Source organism: Mixophyes fleayi, chromosome 2 (genome assembly GCF_038048845.1).
Source record: "Mixophyes fleayi isolate aMixFle1 chromosome 2, aMixFle1.hap1, whole genome shotgun sequence".
In the NCBI taxonomy this organism is placed as follows: Eukaryota; Metazoa; Chordata; class Amphibia; order Anura; family Limnodynastidae; genus Mixophyes; species Mixophyes fleayi.
The window spans coordinates 215,605,819-215,626,895 of record NC_134403.1 but is presented as its reverse complement, the minus strand read 5'-3'; the positions used below and the strand labels follow the sequence as shown (position 1 = coordinate 215,626,895).

General features: G+C 42.1%; 1 long non-coding RNA gene across 1 annotated transcript; it reads left to right on the top strand.

The window, feature by feature from the left end:
* Positions 1-234: 234 nt before the first annotated feature.
* Positions 235-8,324, top strand: LOC142140291 (uncharacterized). Its single transcript, XR_012688378.1, has 5 exons — positions 235-251; positions 356-466; positions 971-1,107; positions 3,737-3,837; positions 8,178-8,324. It is a non-coding gene; the product is annotated as an uncharacterized LOC142140291 (long non-coding RNA).
* Positions 8,325-21,077: the final 12,753 nt, after the last annotated feature.

Genomic DNA, 21,077 nt, shown 5'->3' with positions numbered 1-21,077 from the left:
TGGCTAGAATCTGATTGGTTGCTATAGGAAACAGCTCCACTTTGCTTTTTAGATGCTTTATTAAATCTACCCAGGGTGTAAACCTGATTTGTCAAGAGCTGGACTGTTGAATATTGAGAAATGATGTTAATGTACACAAATGTTTGTTCTGATGCACTTTTGTCATCACATTACTTCTCCTTTTTTAGGCTTTATCAAGTAGTTCATGTCACAATACCACACTTAGAGACACGAGCCTTGGAAAAAAGTAGGTACTACACTTCTCTCGCTTATTTTAAACTGCTCCTAGATTGTAAATGTTGCTTTGGATTTTAGAGGGACAGTATTGTAACTCACAGCTGATTGTTTATTGTAGATACTATGTCTGTGGTCACCCAGCAACCTGGATATGCTCCGTCTGGAGGTACGTCTCCAACTGGAGAGTGGAGCACCAACCTATGTGACTGCTGTGAGGACTGTGGCATCTGTAAGTGCTCTGTTATGGATTTACCCTGCAATTGATGCATTAGTTTCCTCTCTTGTGTAACATCATCTATTTAGTGCAGCACAGATAATTCAAGTTGAAAAACAAGTTGATAAAAATAGGATTAGATCATTGTCTACTTGTTGAAATGACCCATGTTACAGGTTTAATACTGAATGCAGGATCTAGAAACTGCTTTATATGATTCTTATAAGCAATCTGAGTTCAGTTAGCAAATGTTCTTAAGTCTTTTCAGCAGTGGATACAATCAATATTTTGCAATTATACTCCTTAGCCCTCAGTGTGCCAGAAATTAATAGATTTTCTATTCAAATTCATACAACAATGAGACCTAATAGTTGAAATCCTATCATTAGTATAATATTTAGTGTAAACTGCCTGTGTACACTAAATGTTACAATTATAGAACAGTTTTATTGATGTTGTTAAAAATAGAATACAGATCAGTCATATAATTTACAATAAAATGTGTTTTTGCAATTACAGGTCTTTTTGGACTTTGCTGTCCAACATGCCTAGGGTGCTATGTGGCTGACAAATATGGGGAACCCTGTCTTTTACCCCTTGTTCCAGGTGGGATGACTGCAATGCGCACACACATGCGCCTTTCATATGGCATTAGAGTGAGTATTCATACAGCTCCACCGCATGGAGTGAAACACTTCACAAAATCCCAATTGCAATAGGAGATTTCCATTGTAAATGTAAACTGAGAGATGTAGTAGTCTATAAGTTATGTATAACAAATGGAAATCGGTTCTGAATGGAACTTCATGGTTTGTAAATTTAGCAAAACAGATCACTTTCCATCATTAGGTTTCTACCATGTATATGTTCTAGTGTATTAACAGCTAAAGCATTATAAAAAATATCAACTGTAAAGTATATACAATATCTATATAAAACATTGTCATATGTAGCAAAATATATAAGCAGAACTAAACTAAAAAAAAGTTAGAACCTGATTTAGTAAATAGAGCTTGCTTAGTAACATGGAAAAACCTAGTTGACAACCTGTGCTATGTTGACATGAGGTTAATTGTAATGAATGGATGTCTAAACGTTAGAAACGAGTCATAATAAATGTAACATCCCATTTAGCAGCATAAAAATATACAATTTGTATAAATCTTGTAAAATTTGTCAAATGCTTTTTTGTGAAAGCACAATTAAAATGCGTGTAAACAGGAATGTCATTAACGTGTAAATAAAACATGTATATAAAAATATCATAATGCAAAAGAAACACAGAGGTAAACTATCCCATAAATTTTATTTCACATAATACATTAGCCTTCTGTACCTAGCCAATAATAGCTTGTAATGCTGGGGCTTTCTACAGTTAGATTAGGAAAGCTGTAACAAAAAGGGTACAGATTGTAGTCAACCCATGAGTTCTAGTTGACATTGGTCAGAAAGAAATTAGTTTGAAGGGAATGCTTACTTCAATGGTACTTTTTTATTTTAGATTTTTACAGTTGCATGATAAATACGCTTTTATAACATCATATGCAGATTCATTCTGTTATTCTGATCTGAATGCATTAATGAAGGTTTACACATATTATAGTGATGTAATAACATAACTGTAACAGTCAGTTTGAGGGGAACATGTCAAAATGTTTGAGAAATGAGGAGGAAGTTGTTTAATTACAACAAACATCCTGCTATTTCATAGAACTGTAAAAGATAAGAGAAGATTAGTAAAGATCTGTACCGTCTACCTCCTGGAAATATTAGAGTTACTTCAGTGTTCCAAGTAGCGAAAATAATACATGTATATAATTCAAGTTATTCCAGAATGATACAGCCCTCTCAATCATAGTTTATGATAGTAAACCAGATCTGTGTCTCTTAGGATGTTCAAATAAACCGATAGACAATAGGTGCACATCTCTAACTATATAGTTTTCAGAATATCGTCTGGTTCTCACTGACCATAGAAAGATGACTCCAAGGACACCCTCGTGCCACTGCCCCGTTTTATCGGGTTTATTTCTTCAGCGGTTCATTACGGTGTTCAATAAATGTCTCGTATAAATAGTACCAATGGCCAGTCACATACAATGAAGTGTTGTAATACAATTTAATAACAAAAAGTTGCTAAATCGATTCAACAATCTATTTGTCTCGATCCTAGCCAGGAGTCCAATATTATTCATTTAAGTCATACTTCTAAACTTGATTTAATATTTTTTTTAAGGTAGGCAATATGCAGTAAGGGCATGTTCAACCAATTGCATACAAATACAGACTGAGACATAGTTGAAGGCTGAAAAAGCAGTTTTATTTGCGGGTGGTCAGGTGTAGGAGTAAATAGTGAATTATAATAATGACAAACACCCGTTCTAGTGAACCGCTTGTAATTAGAGGGTTGTGAATGATTCGCAGATGCTTATTGAGATCTTAGTAGGTCACTCAGCCATAGTTTAGTATTTGCCAAGCATGCTGTAGAAAATAAAAAAAACATAGTCGTTCCTGCTGATAGGTTATTCAAGTTAACATAATACAGCGAACGTTCGCATATACTTGTGTGCAATTTTTTCAAACGCACGTTCTATTTTGAATCAGGCCCCAAGTGATCAATAAAAAATAAACTGTATAAATTAGAGGAAGAAATACTACTAGAGACAGGTATCTTAAGTTTTACGGAAAGCTGATGCACTTTATATGCAGTTAAAAAGGGACCTTACTTAACTTAGAACATAACCTCTTAGTGTTAAGGAGACCTTAAAACGGCATTAAGGATATCCTTAAATTAAATAAGAGTTTATAGCATCTTTGCTATAATGAGTTGTTGCCTCTGCATTCCTTCAATAACATCCATTTTAAAACATAATACTGGACTGGAAGGTTATCTTAACACTAACTTGACAGCTCTCCTTTATAGTTTCTGAAACTCTTTAGATACCTGTACAGCGTTGCTTTGTTCCAATTATTACTTCATAGATCTGTTGATGTATTTTAGATTAGTGTTTCTCAAACCCCTTCCTCAGGACCCCTACCACTGCATGTTTTCCAGGTGACAAGGGAAATAATTATACCACCTGTGGATCTGTTACAATATGTCATCCAGTAATGAATACACCTGTGCTAAAGCAAGGAGATATGGAAAACCTGCACTGTTATGGGTCCTGAGGAATGGGTTTAAGAAACACAGTTTTAGATAATATGCCTGTGGATGTGTTCATAATAATCCCCAATGGCTACTTAAGACCAGAATGATCTTACTAATACTCTCCCTTTTTTCAGGGTACCATATGTAATGATGGTCTTTTGATGTGTTTCTGCGGATTTTGTGAGTTGTGTAGGATGGCTCGGGAAATAAAACGCCACCAGCCTTAATTTGCAAGGTAGGTTTTTCAAAAACTCAGTATTTCCTTCTGTTCAAATACATTTTCTGTTTACTCCTCATTCTCTCTTAGCTGTATATTATTATTATTATTATTATTATTATTATTATTATTATTATCCTCATCATTGTAAATTTGTTAGGCACCACAGTGCTCCACATACAAGGTAGACAAAATAAACACATACATGAAAACAGAGGGTATGAAGGACCCTGCTCATTAGGGAGCTTAAATTCTAATTACATTCTGTATATTGCCTACTGACTTGTATAAGTCTCCTAGTTGCTGTTTCACTGCTGCTGCCATTACTGTAAACAGTCTCAATTGGCATTACAGGGCTATATTAAAAAGAAAATTTAAAAACTACTAGCACCTGACTAAACAAGTCTGACAACAAAATTGAAAGAATGTTTTCTTACTAAAAAAATAAAAATAACATATTGAGTATAATGGAATAAATATTGAATGAATATCAAAGTGTTGATATCCTAATTACAAAATGGATTCTAAACTAATTTATATATCTAAGATAACACACACACACACATACACACACACACACACACACACACACAAATGATTGTGTCTTTTAAAATATAATTATGTGATTTTGAAATCACCATATGCAGAAAAGTTAATACATTCGCTTCATTTAGATGTTAGCTAGCGAGGATTCTTCTAAGTGAGGATTTTTACAAGTGTATTAACAAATTTAGTTAGTATAGTAAGAGATATACAAGAGGAGAACAGGAGGGGAACCTTCTACCTGCAAACATTGCTACATGAGGACAACATTCCACAATCAGCCGTGAGCTCTGATATCCTCCACTACCTGCATTATCAACTGTCTGGACACTCCCTGCTGATCTGTTTCTTACTCTTATTTTTGGCTGCTGCAGTTTTAATAGGACTTGCTGATTCCACTTATGCTGCGTGTATTCCCACCTTTTAACCACACTGTTGCTCCACTTAGCTTGAATTTTTAACTGGCTACCTCTTGTCTTGTGGACTTAAATTAAATTACCCGCTCAGTGCACCCTGTATTATGCCTTATGTTATACTATTGCCTTCCAATCATGCCTAATGTTACTGTCTAATATAACTGTTTATCTTAACACACCCATCTGGTATCTCTACTGTCCTTACTGCTTGCTATTCCTTGGCTCATACTTTACATCTTTTTCTCCTCTTTTCTCTCCTTCTACTACTGCACTCTCTCGCGTCACTCACCTTTCCTACTCTCATCATGTCCTCACTTCACTTGTTAGCCCTTATCATCCTTGCTTTCTGTATTACTTTCAACTGTCTATTCCACACCTTCTCTAGCTTTATCATGATTTGCTCCTCTCTCACTTCTGTCCTCTCCCTCTATCCCCTGCTTCCCTTGTCCAGCCTTTCCATATTCTTCCTCCTCCTCCCTCCCTATTTCACTTCTCTCATCTCTTCTGTGCCTTTGTGTCCCTGATCTGACTCATTAAACCCTCCACCATCTTTCCCTCTCTCCTCTTTTTCCCCACTCACACCCTTTCCCTCTTGTCTCCTTCGCTGCTCTTCTCTCTGCGTCAGTCTGCTCCTACCCTTTCTTTTCCCCCAGGTAATCTATTCCATCACGTCACTCCTAACTTCTGCCTCTCCCATTCATAAACCCCCTTATCTGCCCCATCTCCACTCCTCCCCCACCTCTTGCTCCCCTGCCCCTCATCTCTGTCTGCTGACAAATCCCCTCTTATTTCTGCTTCTCATCCAATTCCAACCCTCTCTCCCTGTCATGCCCCTTGCTCCATATCATACCCACCCTTGCAGTCGAGCAACTCCAACAATCTCATCCACATCTCTCCTTTACCCTCTCTTCCTCTATCCTGTGGTCTCTGGAATGCCTGCTTGCCATCACTGAAACCTGGCTATCCCCTGAGGACACTACCTCTCCTGTTGCTCTCTCTTTCTGGGCCTTGTCCTTCTCCCACACACCCAGACCTGGGGACCGGCAAGGTGGTGGCGTCGGCATACGTCTCTCCTCCTGCTGCTCTTTTCGGGTTCTTCCCCCTTAACCCTCCCTCTCTTTTTCCTCCTTTGAGGTTCACTCTATCCGCCTATTCCACCTCCGTGTTGCTGTTAACTACCGACCTCCCGGGCCTGTCTCCCAATTCCTTGATCACTTTGCCACTTGGCTCCCTCACTTTCTCTCCTCTGACCTTCCCTCCCTCATCTTGGAGGACTTTAATATCCCTATAGACAATCCCTCAGATACTGTTGCCTCCAAACTTCTCTCCCTCTCCTCTTCCCTTGGTCTCTCTCAATGGATCTCCTCTCCCTCCCACCGTAGTGACGACTACCTTTATCTGTTTTTTCACACCTTGGTGCTGTCTCCAACCTCATTAATTCACCTTTTCCTCTCTCGGACCACCATCTCCTCTCTTTTAGCATCTCTCCACCCCTCTCACGTCCCCATTCCCCAACGTTACTCTCACCAGGCGTAATCTTGACACAGTTGATCCTACCACTTTCTCCTCCTCCCTGGGCTCACTCTTCTCCCCCCATCACCACTCTTTCTCCCCCCGATGAGGCTGTTTTCTTCTACAATCGCACTCTTTCCACTGCACTTGACTCTGTCACCCCAGCTGTTAACATCAAGCTTCGTCGGTCTCCACCGCAACCGTGGCACTCAAAACTTACCCGCTATCTTCAAAAATGCTTCCGCAGTGCAGAACAGCTCTGTAGAAAGTCACGCACTCATGCTGACTTCCTCCACTTCAAGTTCATACTTGCCTCTTACAGTTCGGCCCTATTACTCCCTAAACAATCCTTCTTTAAAGCTCTCATTTCTTTCCAATCCTCCAACCCCCGTCAGCTTTTTGCCACCTTCAACTCCTTCCTCTCCCCATCTCCCTCTGCCTTTCCCACTCCCCCCCACGCTCTCTGCTGTCGACTTTGCTACCCGCTTCACCTCCAAAATTGAGTCTATACGTCATGACATCTCCCAGCAGTCCCTTCTTACCCCACCCTCTCCCCCCTCCCTGCCCACTCTGTCCCCCTTTCCACCCTCCTCTGTGACTGCTATCTCCTTTCTCCCCTCCCCTCTTCACTCCGGTTTCTGCAGATAAATTCCATACCCTTCTCTCTTCCTCATCCCCCTCCACTTGCCCACAGGACCCAATTCCCTCCCACCTCCTCCGCTCCCTCTCTCTTGAAGCCTGCTCCCACCTTGCCCCCCTCCACAACCTATACCTCTCTTCTGGAATCTTCCCCTCCTCTTTTAAACATGCTCTTGTCTCCCCCATACTCAAGAAACCGTCCCTTGATCCTGCCTCTCTCTCTAATTACCACCCTATTTGGCTTCTTCCTTTTGCCTCCAAACGCCTTGAACGGGTTGTCTACAACGTCTCACCTCTTTTCTCTCTTCTCACTCACTCCTTGACCCGCTCCAATCCGGTTTTCGCCCACTCCACTGAAACTGCCCTCGCTAAGATCACTAATGACCTCCTCGCTAAATCAAAAAGACACTAATGCCTTCTTATCCTTCTTGACCTCTCTTCTGCCTTCAATACCATTGACCACGCACTCCTTTTGCAAACTCTCAGTTCTATAGGCCTCTGTAACACTGTCCTCTCCTGGTTTTCCTCTTACCTCACCAACTGCTCCTTCTCAGTCTCTACACATGACTCTACATCCCCCCCCCCTCTTCTCTTACCTGTTGGCATTCCTCAAGGTTCCGTTCTTGGCCCCCTGCTTTTCTCCCTCTACACCTCCTCCCTATGTGTCCTCATTCGCTCCTTTGGCCTCCAGTGCCACCTCTATGCTTATGATACCCAAATCTATCTTTCATCCCGTGACCTCTCAGAGGTCAGGGTTCAGAGAAAATTTGAGGAAAAAAACTAAAACGTTTAAAGTGGCACAGTGGTGTCCCCTTTATTCTGATTTCCCCTCTCATCCAACCATTTTCTCAGAATATGACAAATGCAATTTGAAAAAAATTGGCCAAAGTTAGAATAGAACATACCGTGGAGTATTCCCCACTTTGGTATTTTTTACATTTTATTTATTTACACCATGGACAGAATGCATTTTTTGTAAGAATTCTTACCACAGATCAACACAAAATATCAAGTGAAACAATAGCAGGTCCTCTCTGTTCTGAATGTCTGGTTTCTTCAAAGTATCAAACAAGGACTTTTACAGATATCTATGGGGATCATTAACAAAATGTAAATGTGCAATGTCTCATGATAACCTCATCCATTAGCTTTCACTGATCAAGTGCAATTTTGTATGTTTGGAGAAGAATTTGAGACAAGGGAAGAACAAATTATAATCATCTGAATATATGTATTTTTTTCTTCTAGACTGCAAGCACAGGATGTGACCACAAGAAAAAGCTACATAATTATCTAAGTGATTGCCAAAAATTGTACTTACTGTATCAACACATTTGTGTTTTAAAATATCTTACCAAAATATGGTTTTGTGAATAAAAAAAGCCATTAAATATATTTTTCCTTTTTCTTTTTTATAATACCTCAAATCACTGTTATAACTTTTTGGTTTACATGCATTCAGTTCTTATTTTCTCCTCACATTTAATAATTTGTCATTTTTTAATAATTAATAGTATCATTAACTAAAGGTTGCATTATCTAACATCTGAAAAAAAAAATAGTAAAAAACTTCTACTTTTTTTATGCTTTTAGTTACAGTTAGTCACTCAATGTTCATGAAACTTAGAGACTTATTGAAAATTAAAAGGATAAAATCAAACCCAATAGCTTACTTACCTCGGTGGTAGTCACTTTAACGGTGCTGATAACACCGACAGTGACTACCTCCAACCAAAAAAGTCACTTTCGTTTTTTTGGCTTCCTCCTACTGCCTATCGTTTACACCACCTCCGTAAATTCGTACCCCACCCACTTACCTGGGGCACTGCTTTCAGTGAAGTTATTCTTTAAAAATGATTACTGTGTCCTAGAACTGGAAAAAAGTTCCGTATTTTTCCCTCCATAAGACGCACCTGACGATAAGACGCACCTAGTTAAATCGTGGTATAAACAAAAAGTCTTAGTTAAATAGCCCCAATGGGACAGTGTAAGCCCGGTGGAAAAACAGCTAAGACTCCTAATTGTCAGTGACCTCCAGCCACATTGTACAAACTGATGCTGAAAATACAAAATGACCAGAATGATGTTCGTTGCCAGTGTGGTCTAATGATATTTAAGTGATAGTCCACACAGAACCCGTGTCCTGTTATACCAAATAATCCAACCGTTATAATGTGTTGCTGTAGAAAAAATCCATCCAGATCACACTAGAGGATAATAAGTAATCAAGTAGGTAGTTCTGTTATCAGCGCTATTATCAGATATGGAACGAGGTGGATATAGTGATACTTGCTGTTTGCTCTCAGTCTCTTCCAGCCACGCGGCAGTTCCGGGGGTGTGCCTGCGTCAGTCCGTGTACAGGTCAGCTGACCGGCAGGCTGAGTGTTAGAGTGGGGATTCCCGGCGTTCGTGTCGGGTCACAGATGACGTGTAGTGGGCGTATCCCAACGAGTTTCGTCCCATTCGGGACTTTTTCAAGGGTAGCGTCTTGCCAGCAGTATTCGCTCCATAAGACGCACACACTTTTCCCCCCACTTTTTGGGGGGGAAAAAGTGCGTCTTATGGAGCGAAAAATACGGTACTTGTCAAAATTGTTCTCTCTTTAGCCAGTAATAGACCCCATATATATGTAGCTTCACAGAGCTAGTAAAGGCTGAACATTTGCACTTTTTCCTAAAAAGTGTTATAAATCCTGAAGAAAAAAATTTGGCCATAAAATAACTTGCCATGAGCACTGGAAGGTTGGGAATTACAATGTTGTTAACTAGCTGATTTCTTCCCTGTTAACAGTCTCATACTTCCAGGACAGTTGGTGCCTGAAATGAGCATGGCTTGTCAGGAGAAGGGCATGGACTCGCCAGAAATGGGTATGATTTGGGTTGGGGTGTGCTCTATTTTGTCATGCAGTACACAATCAGTATAGTTGGTAGATATAGTCTTTACCAAGTATTGCTCTTCCTCAGTCTTCTCCTTCTCACCCTCAACACTCTACTGCTCAGTGGAGGATCCAGATGGGGAGCGATCAAGGCAATTGCCCCCACTAGCTGCACAATACATATATACGTCTGCCTTGTGGCTGATAGGCATATAGGATCCTGCCTGGGCGCGCTGATTATGTTTTAAACATAATCAGAGTAGTTGGGTGATATTCTCTGCCTGTTTCTCGCCGCAAGGTCAGGGCTATGCAAAATCACACCGCCCCCACCCCTGATTTAAAAACAAAAAACAATTCTAGGTTCCCTCTGCCACTGCTGACCATCAAAAACTGTTCACTGTCACAGGTGATCCTCCCTTCAGATTTTTCACTTTGATTAGATAAATTAAGAGTTAGTTAACCTGAGAGGCATGTGAGGAGGTCTGAGAGATAAGTAGGGGCATGTGGGGAGGTCTGAGTTGCCTGTTGGGGAGTTTGGCGGTACATATGGTATCTCAGGACTTGTGAGGGTCTGAGTGCATATGAGGGCATTTTGTGACAAATGGGTTTCTTAGGGCTTGTGGGGCTATTTTGAAGCTAGTGGGAGGTTGTCACACGGCGCTTATTCGTCTTCCATAAACAAAGACTAAGACACTCACCTGTGCCTCATTAGCAGACCTTAAACCCTTAGGGGTATATTTACTAAACTGCGGGTTTGAAAAAGTGGAGATGTTGCCTATAGCAACCAATCAGATTCTAGTTATCATTTATTTAGCACATTCTACAAAATGACACATAGGGGGGTATTCAATTGTTAGCGAGATCCCCGGAAAAACGAGCGCTCAAAATATATTAGCGTTAATATGGTAATATGCGCGTAAATACCGTTAATACGGTAGTTTACTCGCTGAATTTCAGATGAAATTCAGCGAGTAATTACCGTATTAACGCTAATATTTTTAGAGCGCTCGTTTTCCGGGGATCTCGCTAACAATTGAATACCCCCCCTAAATCTGATTGGTTGCTATAGGCAACATCTCCACTTTTTCAAACCCGCAGTTTAGTAAATCTGGCCCTTAGTCTTGATTTGCACATGTGCAGACTGAGTACCTGTCTGTTGCTGGCAAGATTCCTATTGGTTCCTGGTTCTGGCTCTAAACTTGAAAAGGCACCTCCTCCCTTTCCTCTGGGCCTGTTGATCAAGTTACCTGTCTGATTAGGATCTTGCTTACTCCTTGTGCCTCCACCTGGATCGTCAGTGCCTCTGCTGTGTTGCTGTTCCACAGACTATACTGCTCAAGCTGCACCTGTCTCTGCTGTGTTGCTGTTCCACGGGCTATACTGCTCAAGCTGCACCTGTCTCTGCTGTTTTGCTGTTCCACGGGCTATACTGCTCAAGCTGCACCTGTCTCTGCTGTGTTGCTGTTCCACGGGCTATACTGCTCAAGCTGCACCTGTCTCTGTTGTGTTGCTGTTCCACAGGCTATACTGCTCAAGCTGCACCTGTCTCTGCTGTGTTGCTGTTCCACGGGCTATACTGCTCAAGCTGCACCTGTCTCCGCTGTGTTGCTGTTCCACGGGCTATACTGCTCAAGCTGCACCTGTCTCCGCTGTGTTGCTGTTCCACGGGTTACACTACTCAAGCTGCACCTGCCACCATTGTATTGCTGTTCCACAGGCTGGATCGCTTAAGCTACACTTATCTTCGTTGTGCTGCTACTACACGGGCCGTGCTGCTCAAGTTACAACTAACTCTACTGTGTTACCCCTCCACGGACTGCACCACTCAAGATCATCTACTCTGCATTTGTCTCAGTGGCTCAGTGGCATTACAGGTCGTATCATCTAAGCTGCTTGTTCTTATCCACTCCTGCTGGCTGAACTGTTCCTATCTCATCTGTGCATATAATGGCATAACGGGGTATTCCACTCTGGCTGCATCTACTGTGATTACCTTGCTGGCTGGACTGTTACTTGTACCTCCTGTATTGTGCTGCCTTATTGTGGTCTCATATACAAGCTGCATTATCGTCTCCACTTCGTTGCTGGACTGTTCAATCTATTGCTATATTTGAATACACTGATTATACCGCTATATTGTATTCACTCATACTACATTGCTGGTGGCACTGCTCACCCTGTTCCTATCTTCCTTGTCCTAATATACCAAGACCATTCTGTGATCATCCAATCATCATTAAATCGCTGATTGTACTTTTATCCTGCATCTGTTGTCTATTCGCTGTCTTGGTATAGAACTGACATTACCAGTGTGCCTACCTCACACCAGTTACTATCACTCCCCCAGGACTCTGCCCAACAACCCTGGTAGGGAACGCGAACTGCGGGTAAACGCCGCTAAACCCAAGTCACTTTGCGGAGACCGCTGGTGAAAACCATTTGCCCGTTAGACTCCGCGTCCTGCTAGGGGTAACATCTGTTGGGTGGATCCAAGAGTCCAGAATACCAAACCGTGACAGAGGTCTAACTGGCATGTGGTGGAACATTGGAGCAAGCGAGGGCCAATTGGAACATGCCACTCACTTGCCCCTTGCCCCTTTAAAACAGCTCTGACTCGTCAAGGCATGTACATCACAAGACTTCTGAAGGTGTCCTGTGGTATCTGGTACCATATCCTTTAAGTCCTGTAAGTTGCAAGGTGGGGCTTCCATGGCTTGGACTTGCTTTTCCAGCATATCCCACAGACGCTCGATCGGATTGAGATCTGGGGAATTTGGAGGTTAAGTCGACACCTTGAACTCTTTGTCATGTTCCTCTAACCATTCCTGAAAAAAATTGTAGTGTGCCATGGTGCACTATCCTTCTGAAAGAAGCCACTGCCATCAAGGAATACTGTTGCCATAAAGGGGTGCACTTGGTCTGTGTGAGGACTGTACGTCCAGGGTCGACTGGCCCACCGGGGGACCATGGAAAATGTGTGTGTGGGGGGCGGCTTCCCATGTTTCATATACCTTAGTTGTTGCTCATAGACAAGCAGCACCTGAACTTAAACCACCAGCAGTCGCAGGTAGTGATAGCAGCAAGAACGGATAGGAGAGAGCAGGACAGCCTGTAAAATTTTCTGATTCTGGTGGAACAGTCCTGATTTTGGATGACTCACTTCTGGATGGGGCCAAGACTGTGCACACTTTATATACGTGTTTGCGTGGGTTTCCTCTCGGTGCTCTGGTTTCCTCCCACACTTCAAAAACATTCTAGTAGAGTAATTGGCTGCTATTAAATTGCCCTTAGTCTGTGTGTGTGCATGTTATGGAATTTAGACTTTAAGCTCCAATTGGACAGGGACTGATGTGAGTTCTCTGTACAATGTTGCGGAATTAGTGGCGCTATATAATTAGATAGATGATTATGATGATATACACTCCATTCTTATATATTACACTGTTGCGCTAGCAATGTCCACTGTGGGCTGACCACGACCCCTCTGGTGGGCCCCTACCTTTACATACCGCAGTGTGCCCTTCATGTCCCAGTCCGACACTATATACGTCCTGATGGGTTCTTTCAAAAATCACCCAGGCAAATAATATAAATAGATTTATTTAACAAAATGGAAGATTAAAACAGCAATAATAATATTTAAATAATAACCTGAAACAAATAGCCTATAGTCTGGCACAGACAACATGCAGGGAATAATAAAACCACCTCACCAGTATGCTAGCCACTCTCAGGGGATGATGTCCATCCAAACTTAAATATTATTGGCAACTATGGGGGTAGGGGAGGTAGAAAAGTAGGTTTTCATAGTCCACACTTTGTGAGAAATGAGGTGCAGACTGGTTAAGGTGATATTAATATCTCTTTTCATCACAGTTTGCAACAATGTTTAGGTAGGTGGTATACATTAAAGTAACATCCACATGAATGCCAGAACCCAAGGTTTTCCAGCAGAACATTACCCAGAGCCATCACACTGCATCCGTCGGCTTCCTTTTTTCCCATAGTGCATCCTGGTGCCATCTCTTCCCTACCAGGTAAACGGCACACATACACCTGGCTGTCCACATGATGTAAAAGAAAACATGAGTAATCAGACCAGACCACCTTCTTACATTGCTCTACGATCCAGTTCTGGTGCTCACATGCCCATTCTAGGCGCTTTCAGGTGTAGACAGGGGTCGGCATGGGCACTCTGACCGGTCTGTGGTATGCAGCCCCATAGCTGCCATGCACTGTGTGTTATGACACCTTTCTATCATAGCCAGCATTACCTTTTTCAGCAATTTGTGCTAGAGTAGCTCTTCTGCGGGATTGGATCTGACGGACTAGCCTTCGCTCCCAACTCCCATCAATGAGCCTTAGTCGCCCAAATCACCAGTTGTCCTTCTTTGGATCACTTTTGGTAGGTAGCACCCTCTGCATACCAGGAATACCCAACAAGATCTGTCATTTTGGAGATGCTATGACCCAGCCATCTAGCCATCACAATTTGTTCCTTGTTAAATTCATTCAGATCGTTACACTTGCCCATTTTTCCTGCTTCTAACACATCAACTTCAAGACCTGACTGTTCACTTTCTGCCTAATAAATCCCACCACTTGACAGGTGCCATTATAATGATATTAGATAATATTATTCATTTCACCTTTTAGTGGTTTTAGTGTTGTGGCTGATCGGTGTAAATAAAACACATTTGAGCTCTACACTAACTACACCCTTTACAAATTAAACTTCAACATAAGCTTTACTAAGTAGGCTGGATATAGGGCCTGATTCATTAAGGAAACTTCTTATTTAAATCTTCTGGACAAAACCATGTTCATCATCATCACCATTTATTTATATAGCGCCACTAATTCCGCAGCGCTGTACAGAGAACTCACTCACATCAGTCCCTGCCCTATTGGGGCTTACAGTCTAAATTCCCTAACATACACAAATGATGATGATGATACACACCCAGACTAGGGTCAATTTGTTAGCAGTCAATTAACCTACTAGTATGTTTTTGGAGTGTGGGAGGAAACCGGAGCACCCGGAGGAAATTCAAGCAAACACAGGGAGAACATACACTCCTTACAGATAAGGCCATGGTCAGGAATTGAACCCATGACCCCAGTGCTGTAAGGCAGAAGTGCTAACCACTACGCCACCGTGCTGCCCAAATACTTGATAGCTTATTTGTACACTGACATTTAAAGTTGATATTTGTGTGCTACATGAAAAAACAGCCAGTATTTAACTTATGTGCAAAACAGAATACTAATTTGCACCCCTTGCCTTGTAATATGGTTTTGACCAGGAAACTTAAATAAGAAGTTTCTTAAGTTAAGATCCTTTATGAATCAGGCCCATAGTGCAGTTAAACTTGTTATTATTTATTTCCTTTATTACCTAGCTTCCAAGTTTTCAAAGCTGTCCCCAAGTAACCTATATTAGCCTAAATTTTAAAGCAGGGTTCAATCCATTTGTTTATGGATTTAAATCTTTAATCATTATTCATATGTATTGTATGTAGCACTGGCGACCTGAGCAGGCTGCACATGCAATATAGATACTTCCCCTGCTGGCATATAACTACATCTCCCAGCGTGCAGTGGGGTGGGGGAGAGTGTGATGGAGCAGTTACTACTGGCAGTTGGAGATTCTGAGAGGCACACAGGGTGACAGACATTCTTAGGGAGTCCCTTGCACCCTGTCGGAGAGAGATTAATGGGAGTCTGTGAGATTTGAGAGACAGAATGATTAAGGAAAGAGACAGACACCCTGAAAGAGTGGAGAAGACGTTATAGTGGAGAGTGGGAGAGCTTAAAAGATACCTTAGCAGAGAGGAGCCATCTTGGACACAGATGCTGGAGACCGGTGGGGATAAGTAACCCATGTTTACTTAATTATTGATCTTTTTGGACTTAATATTTTTGTTACTAGTCTGGTAAGGAAAGGTGGGGAGACCTGAAGAGTATTTGTAAGACCCTTTTACAGGACTGTGATCTAGTGATAAGGTTGAAGTGTAGGGAAAGGTAGATAGGTGATAGAGACTGATTTTAAATTCAGGATAATTGTACTGAGAAGTGTGATTTTGCTGAGCCGACAACATCTTGTTGCCTTAAAGCCATTTTATTCTCTTATAGCTCAAAGACAGCTTAGATACAGCTAGTTTGTAGGAGTTATTCATTGTTTGCAAGAAACTATGCCCATGATCTTGGATGTGGCAGACAGGAGATAAACCAACCCCCCTGGGGAGAATTCCTGTTTGAAAATGTGAGAATGTAGCAAGATCTGTGTAAAGGAAATATGAGTGGTGGGGCGTAGTTTTCTGTAATATGTGATTTTGTGCTATATAGATATGTACTTGTAACTAATAAATCAGAGCTAATTGTACACGCAGAACTTGCTGTGTCTTTATCTCTCTGGCCGATGAGCTCATAACTGATAGACTGACACTTACAGGTGCACAATCTGATTTAGATTCGACAGTACCAAACTCTAGGGGCCTGATTCATTAAGGATCTTAACTAAGAAACTTCTTATTTAAGTCTTCTGGACAAAACCATGTTACAATGCAAGGGGTGCAAATTAGTATTCTGTTTTGTACATAAGTTAAATACTGACTGTTTTTTCATGTAGCATATAAATATCAACTTTAAATTTCAGTGTACAAATAAGCTATCAAGTATTTGTGTGCTACATGAAAAAACAGTCAGTATTTAACTTATGTGCAAAACAGAATGCTAATTTGCACCCCTTGCATTGTAACATGGTTTTGTCCAGGAGACTGAAATAAGAAGTTTCTCAGGTTAAGATCCTTAAGGAATCAGGCCCTAGAATCCTATTTATATCTGCGTGAAAGCACTATAACAGTGAGTTGTGGAGCCAGAGTTTACTAAAGGAACTGTAAGCTTTTGCTTAATATGATACAGGGAACAGTGTGTATTACTTGTGTTCTATTGAATTGGAGTAAAGACAGGCAAGAGAATGTGCTTTACTAAATCTTCAGGAGAAAGTAAACATTTTGTGGAAAGGAGGAAAATTACAAAGTGCTGTTGTGTGAAATTATATGTGTTAATCTGATGTTGAAGAATACAGATAATAGGGACATTGTGTTAGGGCATACGACCACCAGGATGAGCTTTTAGAACAGTAGTGTAGAGATCTCCACCTTTAGCAGCCACCTTTCCCGTAGAGCTTTATGTGCTCACAGGTACTCAGATGCCCCCAGGACTTAGGTTTAGAGTAGTAGAAGCTCATCCAAGATGGCCACAGCGCAGATGGAACTGGGGGCGCTAGCCCAGACTGGAGCGGGTGTTCAGAGGCAGGCCGAGGTCAAAGGTCCATAGCAAAACAGCGAAGTCCAGAATACAAGCCAAAAGGTTAGGGCCACAGACAAACAGCAAAGTCCAGAATACAAGCCAAAAGGTTAGGGTCACAGGCAAACAGGCAAGGTCCAAGGGAGGCTAAACCCTCCCTGCCTTAAATACTGAATTTAACCAATCAGGGCCTTGCCCTGAAGCCAGCCCCAGGCACTGCCTAATTAATTAAATACAAAGGTTCATTAGACCGCAGGCTGCGTCAATTTACTGCGCCTGGCTGCCTTGTATTGCTGTGACGCGGTGCTGAGAGGCTTTGCGTCCGGCCGTTTCCCTAGCAACAGTCGGGCCGGAGCTGGAAGTGACGTCTCGGTCGTGAAGGAGACGGCCGGGACGCCAGGCAGTGGAGGGAGCGAGCCGCGGCGGCTCGTAACACATTGCTCTGTGCAATTTGCAACTGAAGGTCTGTTTGTGCTGTGAAGGAGATATGTGAGCAATTATTATTGAGGTTAATGTATATTGCTAGTGAGAAGTATTGTGGCTAGAGTAATATTGCAGGATAGCAAATAAATGGGTTACAGGGTACCTGTTAGTTGTATATAACAAGTGAGACATGTTGAAAGTGCATCTAGTATTAGTTAGTTCTGTTTATTTGATATAGTAAAACATGTTTATCTAAATTCCTGATTTAAAGAGATTTATTTTAGATATATAAAAGTTACAAAACCTTTAGGAGTCCATGCCATAAATGTGCCGGTGCGGCTTCTAAAGACCAGCCTGCTGTATTGCTATTTCATTTGTGTGTGTCTGTGGTCTTAAGTAGGATGGCAGAGGGTTCCTTAATCTCCCTCTGGTGTTGCTCATGCCATTACCCCACAAAGATCCTACTGAACCCGGACTAAGGTGGAGGCACTGCGCAACAGGAAACAAGGTAAAAGTTTATATACAGACAGGACACACAAATCTGTACACACACCTGAGCAGGAAAAGGTATCTTACATATAATTAACATGGGCCTGCTTAGCAGACATTAATGCTTTTATGTTACCATAGTAAAGTTCAACTAAATCATTTGAAAGGATGTATATAATAATATTACTATGCAGGCTTAAATACCAGTTTCAATGTAGCTGTCATGATCTGTGTCCTGCAGCTCCTGTCTGCCAGGAACTATGTTGGACCTTTGTATATTGATGTATCCTGCCTGTAGTACCATGTTCCACCAAATGGGCCACTGTGGTACTCAGACTGCTCTCTCATCTGCCAGAGCTGCCTTGTTATTACTGGAAGCCTAAACACCTGCCTCTGGCCTATAAAGGCTCCGGTCCTGCATATGGGTACCTGTCTCGTTACCTGCCTCTCACAGACCATGAAACCGGCATACCTGGCATCAGGCTCCAACCATAGTAACTATACAGTCAGATCTGTGCAGGTGCAAAGTCTGTTCCCCTTTAAGACCTTCTCTCTTTCCTTATTGGCTATGGAATTATGGAGCACTATTTAAACCTCCTGGATTCACCTGTCTAATGCCTGTTTTTCAAGCTCACTTCCTGCAGCCTGTGGATCTGGTTCCTGTCTTCCTTGTGATTTGCGTTTGCTCCTGACAGTAAGCTCGTGGCCTGTGTTGAACTATTGCTGTTCCTGCGACCTGCAGGTTTTGTGACGCTAAGACCATACTTCCTTGCGGTGGTTCCTGGTGAAAACAACCTTCCTGTTAGACTCCACGCCCGTGAGTGTGCTTAGCCATGGCCAGCAGAGCCTGGGAATCCAATATCCAGCCTTGGCACCGTGACACTGTCCCAGCAACCTTTGCCAGATCATCTGTTGCATTTCCTGTGTTGCTGTGCCTGTTGCCATGTCTTATCCTGATTGATCTTCAGGTCTACTCTGTTCAGATGTCCTGTTCCCTGGCTCCTGTTTGCTACCTGTTCTGAGTTTCCAGTACATCTATCCACAGATCATCTCAGCCACTGTGTCTACCCACTGTCCTGTGGTAATGCTCTGCAGATTATTGCTACCCGTTCTCTGAGTCTCCAGCACATCTATCCGCAGATCATCTCAGCCACTGTGTCTACCCACTGTCCTGTGGTAATGCTCTGCAGATTATTGCTACTTGTTCTATGAGTCTCCAGCACATCTATCTGCAGATAATCTCAGCCACTGTGTCTACCCACTGTCCTGTGGTAATGCTCTGCAGATTATTGCTACCTGTTCTCTGAGTCTCCAGCACATCTATCCACAGATCATCTCAGCCACTGTGTCTCCTCCACTATCCTCTGGTAACACTCTGCAGATTATTGCTACCTGTTCTCTGAGTTTCCAGCACATCTATCCGCAGATCATCACCATTGCATCCTTTGTCCGTTATCTTCAGTGCTTTGCTCCGCAGACTGTCACACCTAGTGCATTATATCCACTACTTTGTGGTAAAGTTGTGCAGATCATCGCATCCTGCGTCCCTTATCTTCAGTGCCTTGCTCCGCAGACTGTCACACCTAGTGTGTCATCTTCCCTACTGCGTGATAAAGTCCTGCAAACCATCACCTTCTGCATATGTTATTTACTGAATTCTTTTGCCAATTCTACCATACCCTACCGTACTGCATCTTGAAACCTTTTGTAACCGGTGTTTAATAAATACTACTTCATTCCTTATGCTCTTTCCGTGGTTTTATATTGGGAATCCTGACAGTAGCTTGCTATTTAGTCCAATTTTATGTCTTATATTTAATTAAATGTGCACTAATATGCACTTGGTAGTATGGATAGTAACATGAGTGAAACTTAATTTTATTGATTGAATAATGACTTGCACACATGATATTGTTTCTCACATGTCACCATTATTAAACTGCATATTTTTGATGCCTCTTTCCTCTGTGCACCACCCCTCTGATATGTTAAACTTAATTACAGTAAGTATAATAAAGACATAACACAAATGTACTTTGGCAAATAGGTCACAGTTTATTAAGTTGATGGCAGAGAAAGCAGCCTGTGAGACAGCTAAGACAACTAAATACTGAACCAAACGAGTGGGTGGCCGACAAAACTGCTTCCACTAAACCAAGGAAATTTCCCTTACCAAATGGCCGGCACTAAATCTGTCGACAGAGTGACTACACCCCCTCCATACTCACAGTGTCGAGCCCCCACAAAGGCGGTCAAGGAATCCCCCAACCAATGGGACTAAGAGCTTTACAGTAACCTGCAGCCAATCAGCGATAGCACCGTATGTATTAATCGCTGATTGCAGTGCTTTCCTGCCACTGCTGTGGTTCTCTAAAGGGCTAGCACCTCTCCACTATAAACCTCAGCCAACCCTCTACCCTCCAATAAACCTGTTCGATAAATATCCAGAGAGCTCCACATGCCCAGTGCAACTATTTCATTTTGAATCTACAAAGGTCCTATCTGATGTCTATAATTAGGTCAAAGTACTTTCCCCTCCCCAAGTCATTGCTCCTCAGGTGCACTACCAGAGTAATGGGTGGTCCCCATGTGTCAATCTCTATGGCAAACCAGGGTACTGGAACCGGCCAACACAGACTCCTCTTAACCAGCCAGTGTACATCTATGGGGTGGGAGAAAGATGGACCAATTATGGGCCATACTTTTTCTTTACGCCCAGTACACAAAGGTGTGCCCAACAACCCATTTTTGCAGCTTCCTTGTTGGTAGACCTGCAAAACAGAATTAATCCAATGTCACATGTCAACTTAAGTTAAATGCATTTGTGGTGAAATTAGATATTAATATCACCTTAACCAGTCTGCAACTCGATTCTCACAAACTGTGGACTATAAAAAACACATATTTTTTCTAGCCCTCTGGTTCCCCATGTTTGTCAGTCATATTTTAACTTGTATATATTCTATTCAAAAGTAGTTAAAATGTCTGCCAGAATGTTTTTCTTACCTTGCAGACTAGTCCATTGTTTCAGCCTAGGCCAGGGTTTCCCA